Source organism: Crocuta crocuta, unplaced genomic scaffold, assembly GCF_008692635.1.
Source record: "Crocuta crocuta isolate KB4526 unplaced genomic scaffold, BGI_CrCroc_1.0 scaffold26, whole genome shotgun sequence".
Classification (NCBI taxonomy): domain Eukaryota; kingdom Metazoa; phylum Chordata; class Mammalia; order Carnivora; family Hyaenidae; genus Crocuta; species Crocuta crocuta.
The window spans coordinates 12,628,768-12,646,207 of record NW_027532249.1 but is presented as its reverse complement, the minus strand read 5'-3'; the positions used below and the strand labels follow the sequence as shown (position 1 = coordinate 12,646,207).

At 37.3% G+C, this 17,440-nt stretch overlaps 1 protein-coding gene across 1 annotated transcript in view; it reads right to left on the bottom strand.

Moving 5' to 3' along the window:
• GREB1L (GREB1 like retinoic acid receptor coactivator) overlaps positions 1-17,440 on the bottom strand; it is a 282,191-nt gene that overhangs the window by 175,590 nt on the left and 89,161 nt on the right. Inside the window, exon 3 of the mRNA XM_077778190.1 lies at positions 4,310-4,411. The gene's annotated coding sequence lies outside the window, so the exon portion shown is untranslated. The remainder of the gene's footprint in view (positions 1-4,309; positions 4,412-17,440) is intronic.

The window sequence follows — 17,440 nt, the reverse complement described above, 5'->3', positions numbered from 1 at the left end:
CCTGGAGGTTCCCTCTTCCCACCTTCTCCCCCCACATCCCTGGCACTGGCTGTTTTCTGTGAAAATGGCAGTGAACAGGTTCAGGTTTGGACTGGCCCTGAGGAAAGGGGTCAGGAGTTGTGTGGGCAAGAGGCAGGGATGACAGCCATTGGAGAAGTGAGAATAAGTTATTTTCTTTTGAAGATTTTTTGTTTAAGTAATAAATGCAGTGGAAACAAACAAAAAGTAGGTTGGAGGCAGACTGTAAAGGAACTTATATGCCAAATTAGGAATTTGAATTTTGTCCCAGAAGCAGGAGAGAACCAATGGAAGCTTTCCAAAAAAAATTAACATAATTAGATTTTTAAAAAATAGAAGATAACTCTGGCAATAATGTGAAAGTTTGAGACCAGATGAAAGGTTTCTGAAGAATCTAGGAGGAGTTAATGGGGACTGTACATAATCAGGGCTGTCCTTTAGATAGAGAGTTAGAAATTCAGGACTCAAGCTCAGGAATAGGAACTCAACAAACAGACCCTGGAGACAGACAACTATTGTCTGTACTGGGGAGATTATTTAGGGACTGCTGCTGTAGAGAAAGTATATGGAGTAAGGGTCAAGGAGGGAAGTCTGAGAAACACTGTCATTTGAGAGTCAGCCAAAGGAAGAGGAAAACCTCTTTGCACAAAGAGCAGTAGGAGAAGCAGGAAGGAAACCAGGACCCTGCAGGGTTTTGAAAACCAAAGGACAAGAGAGTTTGGAGAAATGGGAACAATTTCAACAGATAAGGAAGGCCAAATAGGATCAAGAATGAAAATGTGCCATGTAGCAATTAGTCTTTCAAGAAGTGTGGTGAACACGATGGAAATCCATTGGTAGCTATTGGAAAGGTAGGATGGCAGGAAAGATATTAGAATGATACATGTTCACAGAATGACTTTCTTCCCTCCAAGGAAATGGAGAGGTGGTGATACCAAAGAGAGATGATTAATGGAGTAAGGTCCTGGAGGGGTAGAGAAAGAGAGGAACAGATGAAAGATACGCATTAATGGCAGAAACAGGGCAGGATCCTGGGTCCCTGATCATAACAGAGGTGCTTTACAAGCCATAGACAATTACCTCCAAACTTTATGAGAAAAAGAAATAAACTTCCAATTTGATATTTAATATTTCCTGTCATATGCAAACAAATGTACTCCTAACTGATACAGGAGAGAAGGGAGTTCAAAGAAGAAGCTAGTACCTCTCACAAGCATGAAGACATGAAATAGCACAGATGTTCTGAAAACAAGACCAGTCTGCAATTGCTAGACTATCAAATGTGAGAGGGAACAGCAGGAAAGGAAGATGAAAATATAGACCCAAGTTGTGAGGAGCTGAAACTGGATCCTATGGATAAAAAGTAGCCACATGAAAGGATGTTAAACTAAGAAATGACATGTTCATATTTCAGCTTTGAATAGATTCTTCTTGTGGCAGTCTGGAAGGGGCTCATGTAGAAGCAAAACAGGATGTAGGGACAGTGCTTAGAAACTTCTACTACTAGTCCTGGTGCGAGATCATGATGCCTGTATGGGTGCAGTTATGCAAGGGTTACAGAGGGATGGAGAGACCTGAGAAATATTTGGGAATTAAATCAGTAGGAATTGGTGACCAACAGCATGGGCAAATGATTCAGGGTGAAGCCCAGGTCTCTATCTTACATTGCTTTTCTCCATCCTCACTGTTAGTACCTCACTTCAGGCATGCCACTACCTCATATATTCATTCAGTAGATATATTTTGAGTGCCGTCTCTGTTCCAGGTCCTGCAGATACAATGGTGAACAAGACAGAAATGGTCTTTGCTCTCCCAGATCTTAGACAGGAATACCATTGCTGAAAGCTTCATATGTGATAACTTATTTAACCCTCCAAATACCCTGTAATGTAAGTATTACTATGTTCCCATTTTTCAGATGAGGTAACCCAGTCTTAGAAAGTTTAATAATTTGCTCAAGCTCATATGGCTAGCTGGTAAGTGGTAGTGCCAGGAATCACATGCAGATCCACCGTACTTTAAGGCATGGTTTTGTTTTGTTTTGTAGGCTCTGCACATAATGTGGGGCTTGAACTCACAACCCCAAGATCAAGAGACACATGACAAGAGTCACATGACAGTGACTGAGCCAGCCATGTGCCACCTAAAGCCATGTTTTTAATCAGTTGACTATGCTTTTTCTCATGCAATTACGTGTAATATATTAAATGCTCTAACAAGAAGTATGGTGGTTTGGATCACTGCAGCCTCCTAACTGGACATTCTTTCTGCATTTGCATGTTTCTAAAGTACAAATCGGGGAGAATGGTGGTACCTCCTCGGATTGAGGTCACTTGGAGGAAGAAGATGAGGCTTTGCATGGAAGGTGATAGACATATTCAGGTCTTAAATATATATTGATTTTGAGACTGCTCTGAAACATCCAAGTTGAGATACCCAGTAATGATGTGGTAGACAAGTCAAAAGTTTGGAGGGAAGCAGGGTTGGAGACAAAGCCCTCTGCATCACTAGTACTTAGAGGTCAGCTAAATCAACACAATTACAGGCACTCTTTAGGGGCTCCTAAATCAACACAATTACAGGCACTCTTTAGGGGCTCCTAGAAGTAAGAGGAGCAGCCTGCTGAGAAAAGAGTACTTGGGTACAGGCTTAAAGAGACTGGAGTAGATTGAAAATAATTGATTAGAGAAAAAAAGAGAGGAATTCACCAAGGGTACTCAACTCAAGATACAATTAAGTTGTATTTAGGATTAGAGAGAATTAATTTATAGTTGATATCCATCTGCATCATTGAGGGATTTTCTCCAGCAGCAAAAAACCAACTTAAGAATAGGAAAANATGACAACTGAGTGTTATGTGGAAACTAATTTGACAATAAACTATTTGTAAAAAAAATAATAATAATAATCAGCATCCTCACAAATAAAATAAATAAAAAATAAAATTTAATTTCACAAAAAAAAAAGAATAGGAAAACTTGCCAAAATTTTATTATTTTACTAGTTCCTTTCTTTTCTCTCACTCTGATTCAAGACCCTGCCTGTGAATTCCCAGAGCACCCTGATTTTACCTTTGATCTGCTAATGAACACTTAACCTATCAGGTTCCATTTCAGTCCACATCCCCTTTGGACTTTGAAATCCTCAAAGTTCTTCGAGGCTTTGAGAACTCCAAAGTTCTTCACCTTTTGAAATCTGTGTTTTTTTATTCCCTATTATGTATTTGTTTTATCTCCATGTTAGGCTGCAAAGTCTCTGAGGGGAGGGATTGTGCACAGTTCTATAGCAGCATCACTGTAGTTCAATGCCTTATACATAGTATTTTGTTAAATATTTGCGGGATTGGATTGACTTTAATCTGGAAGCTGCAATGTGGAAACTAACCAACTACCTCATTCTATCAAGCAGTGATTTTTTTAAGTTTTNTTAAGACACTTCCACCAGGTACATAACATTTTGTCTTTGGAGTTTGGACCCTACAGGCAGCTCTCTAGGCTCTTTGACCATGGATGGAGCTACTCAGCATTTCTGGGTCTGCTGAATCCATGTTAATAAAACTCAGAGGATTGGACCTGATGATTGCAGATGTCCCTTTTCATTCTAAAATCCAAAGATTAGGAAAGAAGTGGCCAGCACCAAAAAACAAGTAGANCTCATAAATACAGAGAACAATCTGGTGGTTGCCAGAGGGGAGGTGGGGGGGGCAAAATAGGTGAAGGGGATTAAGAGATACAAACTTCCTACTATAAAATAAATAAGCTAAAGGGCTGAATAGTACAGCATAGGGAATATAGTCAATAATATTACAAGAACTTTGTATGATAACACATGGTAACTACACTTATCATGTTGAGCATTTCATAATATATGTAATGGTCAAATCACTATGTTGTACACCTGAAACTAATATTATATGTCAACTATACTTAAAAAAAACAACACGAGTGCCATGTTTTACAACTAGAAAATGGCAAACAAATCCCTATCTCTATAAAGCTGGACTACAATGAACTTCCTTTAATCTTCACAGAGCACATTGCCTCTAAAATGAAGACACTTGCATTTTATATTTAATTATTGCTTTGACTGCTGGTTAAAACATTTAACAGATGCAAGATGTTTTTCAATGGTAGATTTATCCAAAAAATCAAACAAAAGGGCACTGTCATTCACTTTGCTAGTAAAAAGACAAGAAGGCTAGAATATGAAACACCATCTCAGGTCTCATGTGTACCTTGGGTAACACTTTCCTTTTTTTCGGATTAGAAATCAAAGAGTGGAAGTGACTTACTCAAGGTTATAGATGCACTAAATGGCAAGGCTGGTAGTAGAAACCAAGGCTTCCAGTCATATGCTTTTTTTTCTTTAAACAACCAAATTGGTCAAAAATCTCCTGAAAGACAAAAACAGATGAAGGTGAAATGCCAGTTGGTTGAGTTTAAACAGAGATCCCACTTTGTTCTTTCCAGGTTCAATAATAAACAATTCCAGTGATTAGCATGAAGGGCTGGCAGGTGAAACATTTAATTGCCCATTAAGATTTAAAAATATTTGTATTTTTGCATCAAAGTTAGTAAATCAATTGTAAAAATTAAAGTAAATGGAAAATAAAGACAATTAGCAAACTCAGAACTCAGTTTTCCTTCACTCTTCTGGAAGACAGAAAAAAAACAAAACAAAATCCCCGTGGTTCCCTTCATTAGCAGCCAGGGTGGTGAGTCTCATTGTAAATCCCACTTATAAAGGCTCATGGCTACCTGCAGAGCCTAGGAGTACCAATCACATTAGTGAAGACACCAGATGACCAAAGGAAGCAGTGAGGGTCTGGGAAAGCTAGTAAACAAAAGGCAGCATTCCAAATGAATGCCATTGCTAGAGTCTGCATTGTAAAATGCCTGGATTTGAGAACCCTAAAGCAGATTAGTTTAAGGCAACAAAAGATTCAAACAAGATACAAAGAACCCACTTTGACACATTAAGAAATTGTCTTCATTAGATCATCAGGTGCTTAAGTGTAATCATTAAAAAATAATAATAATTCCATCTAAGTTGTGTTTCAACAAGTTCTCCTAAAAGAACAGGGACTTAAACATGGTTCTTGAATATAACATGTTCATAACCAAAATTCATGAACCAGATATGCTAGCCTTTTCCCCTTTTAATCTTCCTGATATTTTAAAGCTCTGTAATGACCTTAAATGACCTATACTTAAATTTAAAAAAACATGGGTCCCATGTTTCACCATGAAATACACACCATTTCAATGTACCACTCTGCTACGTTAAGCACCAACTAGAAAAACTTGAATCTCTCTAAACGTAATTGACTTTTCTTCCACATTGTTGTAATACTTTTAAGTATGAATTGCCAAAATGAAAAGCAGCAAAACATTAGGCTATGGTATAATTTCCCGGACATTTTCCATCACTTCCCATGCTTATTTGGCTTTTGTCACAAAGTTTAGACTCAAATACAGTTTAGATGTTTAAATTTGAAAATTTGGAAGGAAAATCTTATTTACTTCCATGTGAAGAAGGCTGATATTTGCTGCTGTTTGGTTTGTTTTGAGGGACGAATTAGGGAATTATGTTCAATAAATTTAATAACTTCCAGTACTTTTTGCCAGTTTTATTCACTAGATATCCATAGCGCTAGGCTTAATAATGCTGATATAAGGTAGAAATAATTACTTATGGCAAATCCTGTAAAAAGACATGGTCGCTGACAATATGTATAATATTAGATCAAATGGCCTTCAATTCAACATTTTCAGACCGTCAATCATTCTGAAATTTTACAAATGTATTTAAAGACCCTCTATCAACAGCAGATAAGCAGGCAGGCAAAAGTGGTTCTGATAATTTAAATAGTCCTAAAATTCTATAAGCCAAACTTGAGGTATAATAATGAAAATCTTTTCCTGTAATTTATATTTGAAAATTCATTTCTCATCATACCTCAATTTGATAATCGCCCCTCACCAAGAACAAAAGTAGTTCGGCTCCCACTTTCCCTTTGAGAGGTACTCCATTGTTTTGTCAAATTCTAATAGGGTCAATAAGCAAGGCTTCCTTCACTGACACAGAAGGAAACAGTTCACAACTAATGACCTGATGTCACCTGAAGATTCTAGGCCAGGTGAAAACTTTGACTTCATTTATGTTCAAGTGGAAAAACACTGGAAAATTTCAGTAAGTATGAACTGAGAGCTTTCTGGCTTCACCTCTCCCTGAGGCTTAAAAATTATATAATCATAATAACATTATAATAAGATTAAAATTTGTTATACTATTTATTTAAAAATATAATCAATCACACTTGTTTGACAGAGGCAAAAGGAAGTAGAAAAATAGACTGGTGGCTGAGCCACATTTCAAGTTTGCAGTAGCAGATGTGGGGTACAACTTTCATCCTCCACTCCCTCAAACCCTCATAATGCTGTGGCTTCTCCAGCCTTTTCAATTTTGTCACATAGATGGTGGCAGACACATGCCCTGTCAAGTCAGTAACAGTATTTTCTCAGATAGCCCCTTATTTGCTGACTGCATTCACAGAGTGTCTCTCTTCATCGTCTCATCTATCCCTTCCCTCTTTCCATGGTAGTGGAGAGATAGGACCAAGAACGGCTTGACTTGTGTGCCCCTACAGCAGTGAAGACAAGTGGTATGGGAGTGATAAATCTGATTCAAATCACACTCTAATACTTTGCAATCACATGGCTTGAGGCTAGTTATTATCTGTAAAATAAGAATAAGATCTCCTACCTCATAGGGTTATAGTAGATCGTGCATGCAGAGCACCTGGCTTATATTAGACATATAATAAATGTTAATACTCTTCCTTATAGAAATCCCTAACCATAGGAAGAATTATGTTTTTACAGAGTGTTCTTTCATGTACATTTTCTTAGTTAATCTTTGTAAGAGTACCACACTCAGAAGTAGCAAGGTACTCAAATGCATGTCCTCTGATGCCAAAACCAACTTTTTTTATTTGGCTACTATGTGAGGGGCTGTGGTGGTAGAGACCACATCATATTCCTGTATCATCAGCGCCTATGGTAGGGATGTGGAGCGTAGGCTGAACTGGGAGGGATCTTAGAAGTAAGCAAATGAAGCAAAAAATATACAATCAAACCAACCATACCACTTGGTAGGGTAACTGCCAGAAAGATAAACTGCCCTTAGGTTTATCAATAAAGTATCCTTTATGGTAAAAAAAAAAAAAAAAAAAAAAAAGAAAGAAAAGAAGAATAAAAGTAAAACATAATTATAATGTCCTAGGTGCTAGATCTTTATAAGAATGTGATTATATTAGGTTGGTAAAAAAAAAAACTTATGAAAATAACAGACTTACAAAATATTATTTTAGTCTAAGGTTGAGAAAGGTTTCTTAATGGTCATTAGATGCAACCAATATCTAAATTAGCCAAAATTTCCCAAAATACTTCAGAACTATGAGGGTTTACCTTGATACACTTTACTTCCTTTAATCCTCAAAATAACATCCTGAGATACACATTGTATTCATTATGAGGATACAGATAACAAAAGATTGAGTGACTTATTTGAGAAAGCACTGCTGCTACCCAAAACTATATCCTTTAAATATGTGTATTTTTAAGCTAAGTCACATTATATTCTCTGCAGAAACAGAAAAGAATATGTGAAATGGCCTAAACTGTAATCAAGATTGTCAATTAAAGGGGTGCCTCAGTGGCTCAGTTGGTTAAGCCCAGCTTCGGCTCAGGTCATGATCTCGCGATTCGTGGGTTCAAGCCCTGCGTTGGGCTCTGTGCTGACAGCTAGCTAAGAGCCTGGAGCCTGTTTCAGATTATGTGTCTCCCTCTCTCTCTAACCCTCCCCTGGTCGCGCTGTCTCTCTCTCTCAGAAATAAAACATTAAAAAAAAATTTTTTTAAAGATTGTTAAATTAAAACTCATGAGAGAACTAACAAATGTCAGGTTGGTTAAACATGAGTTTGTTTACATACACAGACTGTATATATCCTAATTAGAGACTTCTGAGGTCAGAATGATATCCATTGTTTAGGTTTGAAAATAATTTTTAAAAGTCATTCCTGGTCTACTACAGAAGTCAGACTAAAAGAAAATTGGATTCCTAACTCAGTCCAATCTGATTATATGCAATCATATTCTGACTTTACTATTTGCATTTTTTTAAACTTCAAATTTTCAAATTTTCAAATTTAAAGCTTAAACCAGAATGACAACTTTTCACCCAGGGATATGGTCTTCACTCTCCCTTATTACTTTTCATTCTATTACCTACCTGGTAAATCTTTGTTGAGAATCAAAATATAAAGGACTTCCTAATTAATGGAGTTGAGTTATAGGGACTGATAGCATATAAGCTGAAAGACAAAGTGCTCTTTATTTTGGGATAAAAGGTGAAGAAACTAAGGAGAACCCTAAAAAGAGATAGCATGAAGAAACAAGTTACCAGAGCTATAGATGGAGAGAATCCACAGTCAGGAGAGATGGAGGGGGTCAGTCCTGCCAATATGGGATTTTGCCAATTCTGCATTCTGCATTTTGTTTTTTTGTTTTTTTTTTAAATTTTTTTAAATGTTTTATTTATTTCTAGGAGAGAGACAGCATGAGTAGGGAGGGTCAGAGAGAGAGGGAGCCACAGACTCTGAAACAGGCTCCAGGCTCTGAGCTGGCAGTCAGCACAGAGCCCGACGCGGGGCTCGAACCCACGAACCGTGAGATCATGACCTAAGCGAAAGTCGGACGCTTAACCGACTAAGCCACCCAGGCGCCCCTGCATTCTGCATTTTGAATACCCCAGAAAGTGTTGATAGATTTAGCAAATAGGCCATCTGAACCCCAGATCATTCTAGGACATTAGAGTTTGAAAATCATTTATTTGGAAAAAAGGGGGGGATCAAAATTGTGTATGATTGTTAAATGAGATGCTTATTTATAACAATTAGCCATACACATTAAAAAGAAAAAGAAAAGGAAACGTCATTGATCTTAGGACTGCCTTCCTGACTACTTTCTGCTTCAATCTCTTTCCTCTGGAAAACGGAAACAAACCAATGATGGTGCCTACTAAGCCGCCTGCCATTTTGGTTATGCTCAAAGAAGCACCTAAAAGCACAAGAGAGTTAGAAAGGCCATTTTGCCATGACAACAGCAACTTGTTATTGGGATGAGCACTGTGTACACACCCACTACTTTTTGGATGCCTGTGGCGTTTGACCTTTACCTCTTCCTCACAGGCTGGCCCTAGCAGGGAATGAAAGCATCTAAAAAAATTAAACATTGCTTATCAACTAGGTTTTTAACTGTTAAACCTAAAAAAAAAAAAAAAAGCACACTAAAATCAATCCCAATAACTTCCTGAGGAAATACTGTTCTCATAAAACCTCATAACAATCATTTGGATGAAACACTATGTTTAACATCCAAAACAAAACAAAACTCCAACTTCTCTAGGTTTTACATTCCACACCCCCCCATCCCAAATGGCTTCTAACCAAGCTTTAAGTAATAGTAATTGGATTCTGTGTTACATGAAGGATGTGTATTAGAAGAACATTTAGAATGTTCAACTCTATAATAAGAGGCACCAAGCCGGTGAATTCTGGAGTAAAGAAGACTGCAAGTGATGCTCCGATTTCACGGGAAGTTAAACAGAAAAACAGCAATATTATTAAATACAATTATTAAAGTAGTTCACTAGGGAAGAGATGTCAAAATGGAGGGGAGTTCTGAGAAAATGATCCAGGTGCACAGAAGGCTGGAGGTAAGGATAGAAAGACATATGGGGAGTCTGCAAAGGTAAATTTTGATGATTAATGGTATCCTGGTGGTTAGTAAATGCCAGTGTGCCTCCGAATCATGGTACGGCTGCCTGTGACATCTTGCTCTGGGCTGTCACAGCCAGTGTATGCCATGAAGGAAACTGAAAAATTAGTTACATTAAGAAGAGCTCACACACAAATAAATATAATCTGACTTGATGTAAGGAAGACCCAACAGACTTTGTTTGCCTGTTCAAGTTTTCTGCTGTATCACTGGCAAAAGGTCCTGTTGTTGCTTTACTACTAACAGATATGTAGGAAGCTGGGTCAAACATCATATGATGTCATTCCCAATATGAGGACTTTGTTTCTATATAATGATGTTCATGGGCTGTTAAAATTGGGGTCTTTCCTTATGATACCTACACAAGTCACTTTACAGAAGGAAGACACCTGATTCACTTAACCAGGCATAGCAAAGGAAGCATGTGAACTTTCAACAAAAAAGGAAGCTTTACACCAGATGTGAAAAAGTAAAGTTTATTTTTCCATTTAGCTTGTTTACTTAAGTAAGAAGGAAGGAGACAGTGGCTGCTTCCCATTCCAAACTGCTCAGGGAATGACTTTTCTTTCTTCTTTATAAATAAGCAAAATTGGCTTACTGCAGTTTCCAGAGGGATCTGGAAAGGAACCAAGTCACTAATGATTACATTTCATCTGTAGCTAGTTTAACCTTTGAAACCTGCCAATCAACAGACAAGACCAACAAGGAAGGTCAATGCAGCCTTGCCATCTAGCATTCTCTCACTGTTTAGATAGAAAACAATTCATTAAAGAAATTATTTTAAGAAATACAAAGCACATTATAGACTATAATCAAGGTCCTTATAAAACTCATTTAGCGGCTGAGAAACCTTCAAGTCTTAGGGTAGTTTACTTTCCATTTTAATCATTGTGATTAGGCAGCACAGTGATAAAGCTTTTACATTTAAAACAAAATAACCAAAGGAAAACATCTTTTGTCCTTGATTCATCTATCTTTTCACATTATTTTGGTCTGACACAACATTTGTTTCTCAACTGAAGATCTTCTTGGTATATATCCAAAGACAATCTTTTCCACAAATTGTTAAACATTCCACTTAATTCTGAAAGTATTAAATGCTATCAATATATAATATAAAATATACCACAAAACAATCATTGATATTTGATTATGTATTCGTTAGCAAAAAAAAAAACAGGCTACAAAATATTAAATGGATTTCCCTCTTCATTTACACATCCATAAAAAAAATGCTTAACTCCTCTTCTTCCCCCATTATATCCCCTCATCCTGCTTCTTGCAAGGAGAAAGAGAACACCATCACTAAGATTAATGGAGCATTGGTAAAGTACTTTAGGTACAAATGACCCACTTTTATGTACTGCCAGAACAATTCAGCAAGGGTTTAGAAAGGAGAAAACCTCAAGTTCCTTTCCATTGAATCCATGCAGCTGGTGGTGATAAACTGATTGTTCTCCTGTTAAAGCAGGGTCAGAAAGACAAAGAGTGAAACATTTTCTATAACTGGCTATATTTTTTATTAATTAGTAAACTTTTTTTCTTTAAGTGCCCTGTGTCATCAAGATGAATTACCTCCAGTTTTAATTAAAGTCCTCTCCAAGGTAAACTCACCCTACTAAAATGCAAGAGTGGCATAACGGGATGATTTTTCTTTGAGTAAGACAAAATGCAAATGGTCCCTCTTTCTAAACGAAGGAGAAAAGGGATTGCATCTACTCCTGGACTTCTATTTCCTGGGATTGTTTCTTAAACACTTTGTGTGTTTCATGAAAATCATCACTTTAGTTTATTATCTTTAAAAACAACTAAAAATAGCATTGGTAATATATCAAATTCTAGATCCTGTGTGAAGCACAAGAATCCTAAAATTTGAACTTAAATCTGTTCTTCTAAGTATCAGTTATCAAGTGTGAGTTAAAGTAAGACTTACTCAGTTGGTCTTTGCTACTAACTCTCCACAAAGATCTGTATCTGGCCCTTCAATTACTATAGTTACTGCAAAAATTACAATTGCTAACATCAGCTAATATTTAATGCTCAGTTTGAAGATTTTTTTCATGCAATCTAATAGTTTATTTTTATTTAAAACCAGGGTGTAGCTACCATTTCACAACATTAGTGTTAAAGCCCCAGGAAAGGTAGAAAGGTGTCTAGAGTGGAGTGGTCACTGCAAATCTATTCTCAAGGCTGGGACATAAAAGTATGCTATTGGTGATACAGTATTCACAGAATCACTAAAATAATACATTGAACAGAGTATTAATATTTGATACAATTAGTAAATGAACACATTTATATGTGCATTTGTGTGCGTGTGTATAGTGCGTGTGTGTGTGTGTGTGTGTGTACACAGTAATGCCACCTTCCAGACATCAGGTTTCTGGAAACCTCAACTACCTATCCTTGAACCAGTCAAGCACCTAGAAATAAGAGAAAAATAAACTTTCACAGTGAAATAAAGAAAGAAATGTAACTAGTTTGTATTACAGGTGCAGACTCACCCTCAGGTATAATACAAAATGGCAGTTTACCAGCAACATGATATACTGGTTCCAGGGAGAAGTGATAACTCAGCTAAAGAGAAGAGATTCCATATCTACAAAAAGTAGACAAATACACACACACACACACACACATATATAAAAACACATATACACATACATATATATATATATACTCAACACTCAGGATATTATAGAGGCAAATAACGCTATACTAAATACTTCAATGGTCACTGCAGGCAACACTGTAATTCAATGAACCACAATAGCAAATCTTTATAATTAGGACCCTGAGTCAGTTAATATGTGCTATTTAAAGGGCAGAATACTGGGGCACCTGGGTGGCTCAGTCAGCTAAGCGTCCGACTTCGGCTCAGGTCATGCATGATCACACAGTTCGTGGGTTCGAGCCCCGCATCAGGCTCTGTGTTGACAACTAGCTCAGAGCCTGGAGCCTGCTTCTGATTCTGTGTCTCCCTCTCTCTCTACCCTCCCCTGCTCATGCTGCCTCTCTCTCTCTTTCTCTCTCTCTCTCAGAAATAAATAAAACATTAAAAAAATAAAAAATAAAAGGCCATTAAAAAATAAAATAAAAAATAAAAGGCAGAAAAGTAATGTATTTTAGGAAAATATTTCAATGAAATAACTAATATTTTTATTTTGAGGCTTTAGTTACATGGAAAATAAAGTTATATGGAAGGAACAACTTTATTATTGTTATGCTTTAGGCAATGTATTTTGTCTCTAACTTTCAAACATTTTTCTGAATACTCATTTGTTATGCTCAAAGAAGTTTCAAGGAATGTAAATATCTTAAATATTATCACTACTTACAACCAGATTAAATTATACAATTAAGAGTTAAATTTTTTAAAGGATACCTTTTCCAATTATATTTGCCTTGTTAAAAACTGTGTTAATCAATTGTGTGTACAAGTTCTGGGTAGCACTGCAAAGTCTCTTCTTCCATATGACTGTAATAAGCTACCACTCTTGGCTAGTAATAAGTTATCACCTATTCTATTATTATGTGATTTTTAAAATCTGATGTACAATCTCAGATGTTAAGACCTCTGAAGAAATTTGCATGAGGAACAGCAGGAGGAACTGCCTAAAACTTGAAACAAAAATTCTTGATTCATTAATTACTTGTTGAACATCACAATGTCATGGATGTAATCCAACAGTCCTGGAGGATGCTTAGAGAACAACAGAATACGAAGATTTCAGATACTCTGAAATCTTTGACTCTCTTTCTTTGAAAAAAATCTTCTGTCACAAGTCAGAAGGATAATGTCTCTTTTCACCCAATGAGAAAGCTGTTCTCACACGAGCATAATTAATCTTCTGACACCATGACAAAGAAATTCCTTAAAAGGATTTCTCCGATTTCCTCTCAAGACAGAAGATTGTCTTTATCCATCATCTGTTCTTCCTGATCCCTTCTTTCTGAATATCCACATCAGCAGAATTGTCCATCAGAAGAGACAGCAGGAGGGAAATCTCTGCATGATTGATAGGGCCCTGATGCTCTGCAGGCTATTTAAGTGCAAGCATCTATTGTTGCAAACTTACTTTACAGCAGTTAAACAAATATAATAGTCACCAATTCAACCATTGTGCAGCTTAGACTTGACTAACACTAGTAAGTGAAGTTTGCTAATGACAAGGCACTGATTTAAACTTTGCAGATAAGTTGTCCTGGTGCCCATTCAGAAAAAAAGAATATTCTCAAAGTCATGAAATGGTATATGACACGATATTAAAAAGTGTTATACTGTATGTAGATGGACATTCCCATTAAAAAATAAGAAATGTCTGAAACTTTTTTATCCTAACTATCCTTTTTTATCCAATCCTTCTTACCTACATCATGGCTATTTAGGAAAACAAAAAACAAAACAAATTGCATTATGTTACTATCCAGAAAAATGAGGTGTGTCAAAGAAGAAAGTGGTACCAATACTCCTTTAAATTATTTTTTCAGACTCATCAGAGTAAAGTTTTTTCAAAGAGATTCTCGTGTATTCAGGTGCTCTTACCCCCATCTGTGAAAGAAAATGGAAGCCCATTTGAGACTCCTTGTGAGAACCTGCTACTTCCTTGGGTGGAACTAATGAACAAGAGCACTCTAGGTCAGTTTCAAGTGGAGGAGTAAAGAATACTGTGCAAAGGCCCAATCCACAGAAAATGCAAGTCTGGCTCCACTTTCAAAGTAATCTACATGAAATGGAAACATATCTAGAAATCTTACTAAGCTGTGGTAAAAGAACACCCAATATCAACAGTAGAAATTACAGTATGCTCTGTGTTCTTTATAGATGCTGCCAAGAAAGGCCACTTGAGCCCAGACATAGGACACACTGACACCATGTGTTCTGTTTGCACCACAATGACCTTGACTACTCAGTTCTGGACGCACCCTGTGAAAATATTTGTTTATTCTTCCAAACCCCAAACAATGAGGCCAGCCCCAGCTCACTGGTGCTTCCCTTCATATGGTTAGAAGGACAGACTCTTGCTGCCTGACCCTATCATGGGGCATCTTCTCCAGCTGACCTGCCTCCTCCGGCCAAGGGGAATGACTGATGGCTGGCCCACAGCTAGGACCCACGTGTTTTGCAATGAGCAGCTTAAAATGGTTTTTCTTAAATTACTGTTACATTCAGGATTGATTACCCCTTTGAAGGTTTAGGGGAAAAGAATTAGATCCAGGATAAAGACCTAGGAAAATCTTTGTGGATATTGAGGGACACTAAGCAGTTTGGATGTAGAATACAACAGAGTTTGAATTTAGAGAAGCTCGAAATCAATCGAGAATGAGCTGGTAGTAAAACACAAGAAGTGGGGGGTGCCTGGGTGGCCAGTAGGTTAAGTGTCCGACTTCGACTCAGGTCATGATCTCANACACACACACACACACACACACACACACACACACACACACACACACACACAAGAGGAGGAGGCCCAGATGGGGAAATCAGACATCCAGCTCAGAGGGGACATTGAAGCGTTCCCTCACCAGCTGAGGACCCAGCAATCTGCCCAGGGGTCACATCACCAAAAGCAAGCTCCACATCATTGGCTAACAGTTCTTTTTTGTGAATGGCTTGTCTTCCCAACAGGATTGTGTGTGTGCTGTAGCAGAGCGGGATGGGTGACAAGAACCAGTCCTTGTCATCTTTGTTTTTCTATCATACATCATATAGCACCTTGTCAAGATCAATAAACACTTACTAGCTAGTTAGAATTGAAATTGAGTAACAGGCTATTAGTTTTTCCCAAGGCCAGGTGTATAATACCTGGGAGGGGGAACTTGAGATTAAGTCTAAGTACATAAGGAATACTCCCTTGCCTATAATGATCCCTGGAGTTAAATCCTTGATGAGAAAAACCTACCAATATATGCGGGGAAATCTCTGTACCTTCCTTTTAATTTCAATATGAACCTAAAATTGCTCTAAAAATTACATTAAAAGAAAGCCCAAAACAAAACAAACCCTACCAGTACTCACAAAAATGCAAGGAAAACAAACAGTTCATTCTTTTGTCCTTCAGAGATATCTTTGCAAGACAAGGATCAGTTGTAATGTGGTCCATTACAAATATTTAACACTAACTGTATTCACAGAACTGACATTGGATTAGGACAGGCATTCACTGGATTCCAGTCCCCTGATTCCATGGGTACATATGATTCAGTCTCTCTTTGCCTCAGTTACTTCATCTGTAAAGTAGGGATAATAATTGTGCCTATACATTATAGGGTGTTGTAAGGATTAAATGTAAATCCTGGCATTTGGTAAACACTCAGTACATAACAACAGATTATTATTCATTCCCTATTGCCCCCTTCCCCCGCTCATTCATGCAACTTTCTTAGTGGGTACATTCAGTTCTATTTCTGGGAGTTTATCTTCACACACACACACACACACACACACACACACATACACACACACTATACCAGATTTTGGTGCTTAGAAGGGAGTAGGCCCATTAAATTGAGCTAAACGGTCACTTCTGAATGACTGAGAAAAAGAAATGAGGAAATTAAGCAGAACAAGCAAAGAACAGAGCAGGCCAGGGTGACACAGGGGCTGGAAACAGACAATTTCTCTGAACTCTGTTTGAACTATTGCAGGCCTGTGTGTGCCTCATTCTGCCTCATCCAGCTCAGCTTCACCACCTGGCTTCCTGGTTACCTCTGCACTGTCTTCAGGCTGGGGTCTTACTGGGATACACAAAGCACATTCTGTACTTGTTTTTATTTCTATTCAATTCAATGAATACTTATTTTGTTCCTGTAGTTGCCAAGCACTGCTACATGCCAAGGATACATTGGTAAATAAGACTATCATTCAGAAGTTCACAGTTCAAAGACCTTACATAACAACCTACATACACTGTATTACAGAGCACACATGGTGCAATATAGTATAATAGAGAACATACAGTGTAATAGAGAACCATGCGTGGTGCAACAGAGAATATACATAGTGTAACAGAGAACATACATGATGTAATAGGGGGCATACAGTACAGTGGAGAACATAGTATAATAGAGAACACACATAGTACAACAGAGGACATACACAGTGTAATAGAAAGCATACATGTAATAGAGAGCATATAATAGAGAACACACATAGTGCAATAGAGAGCATACATGGTATAATAGAGAACAGGGTGCATATACTACAATAGAGAATATAATATACATGGTGCAACAGAGACTATATATAATGAAATAAAGAACAAATATGATAATAATAGAGAGTATACATGGTATAACAGAAAACATACATGGTGTAATAGAGAACATGTGGTGCATGTAATAGAGAACATATATGATGTAATACAGAACACACATGGTGTAACAGAACACACAGTACAACAGAAAACAGACATGATATAACAGAGAGCATATATGGTGCAATAGAGAATATACATGGTATAATAGAGAATACACATATTATAATAGAGAGCACACATAGTACAAGAGAGCACACACATTACACATGGTGTAACAGAGAACATACATGGTATAACAGAAAACATACAAGAAGCCTAGGT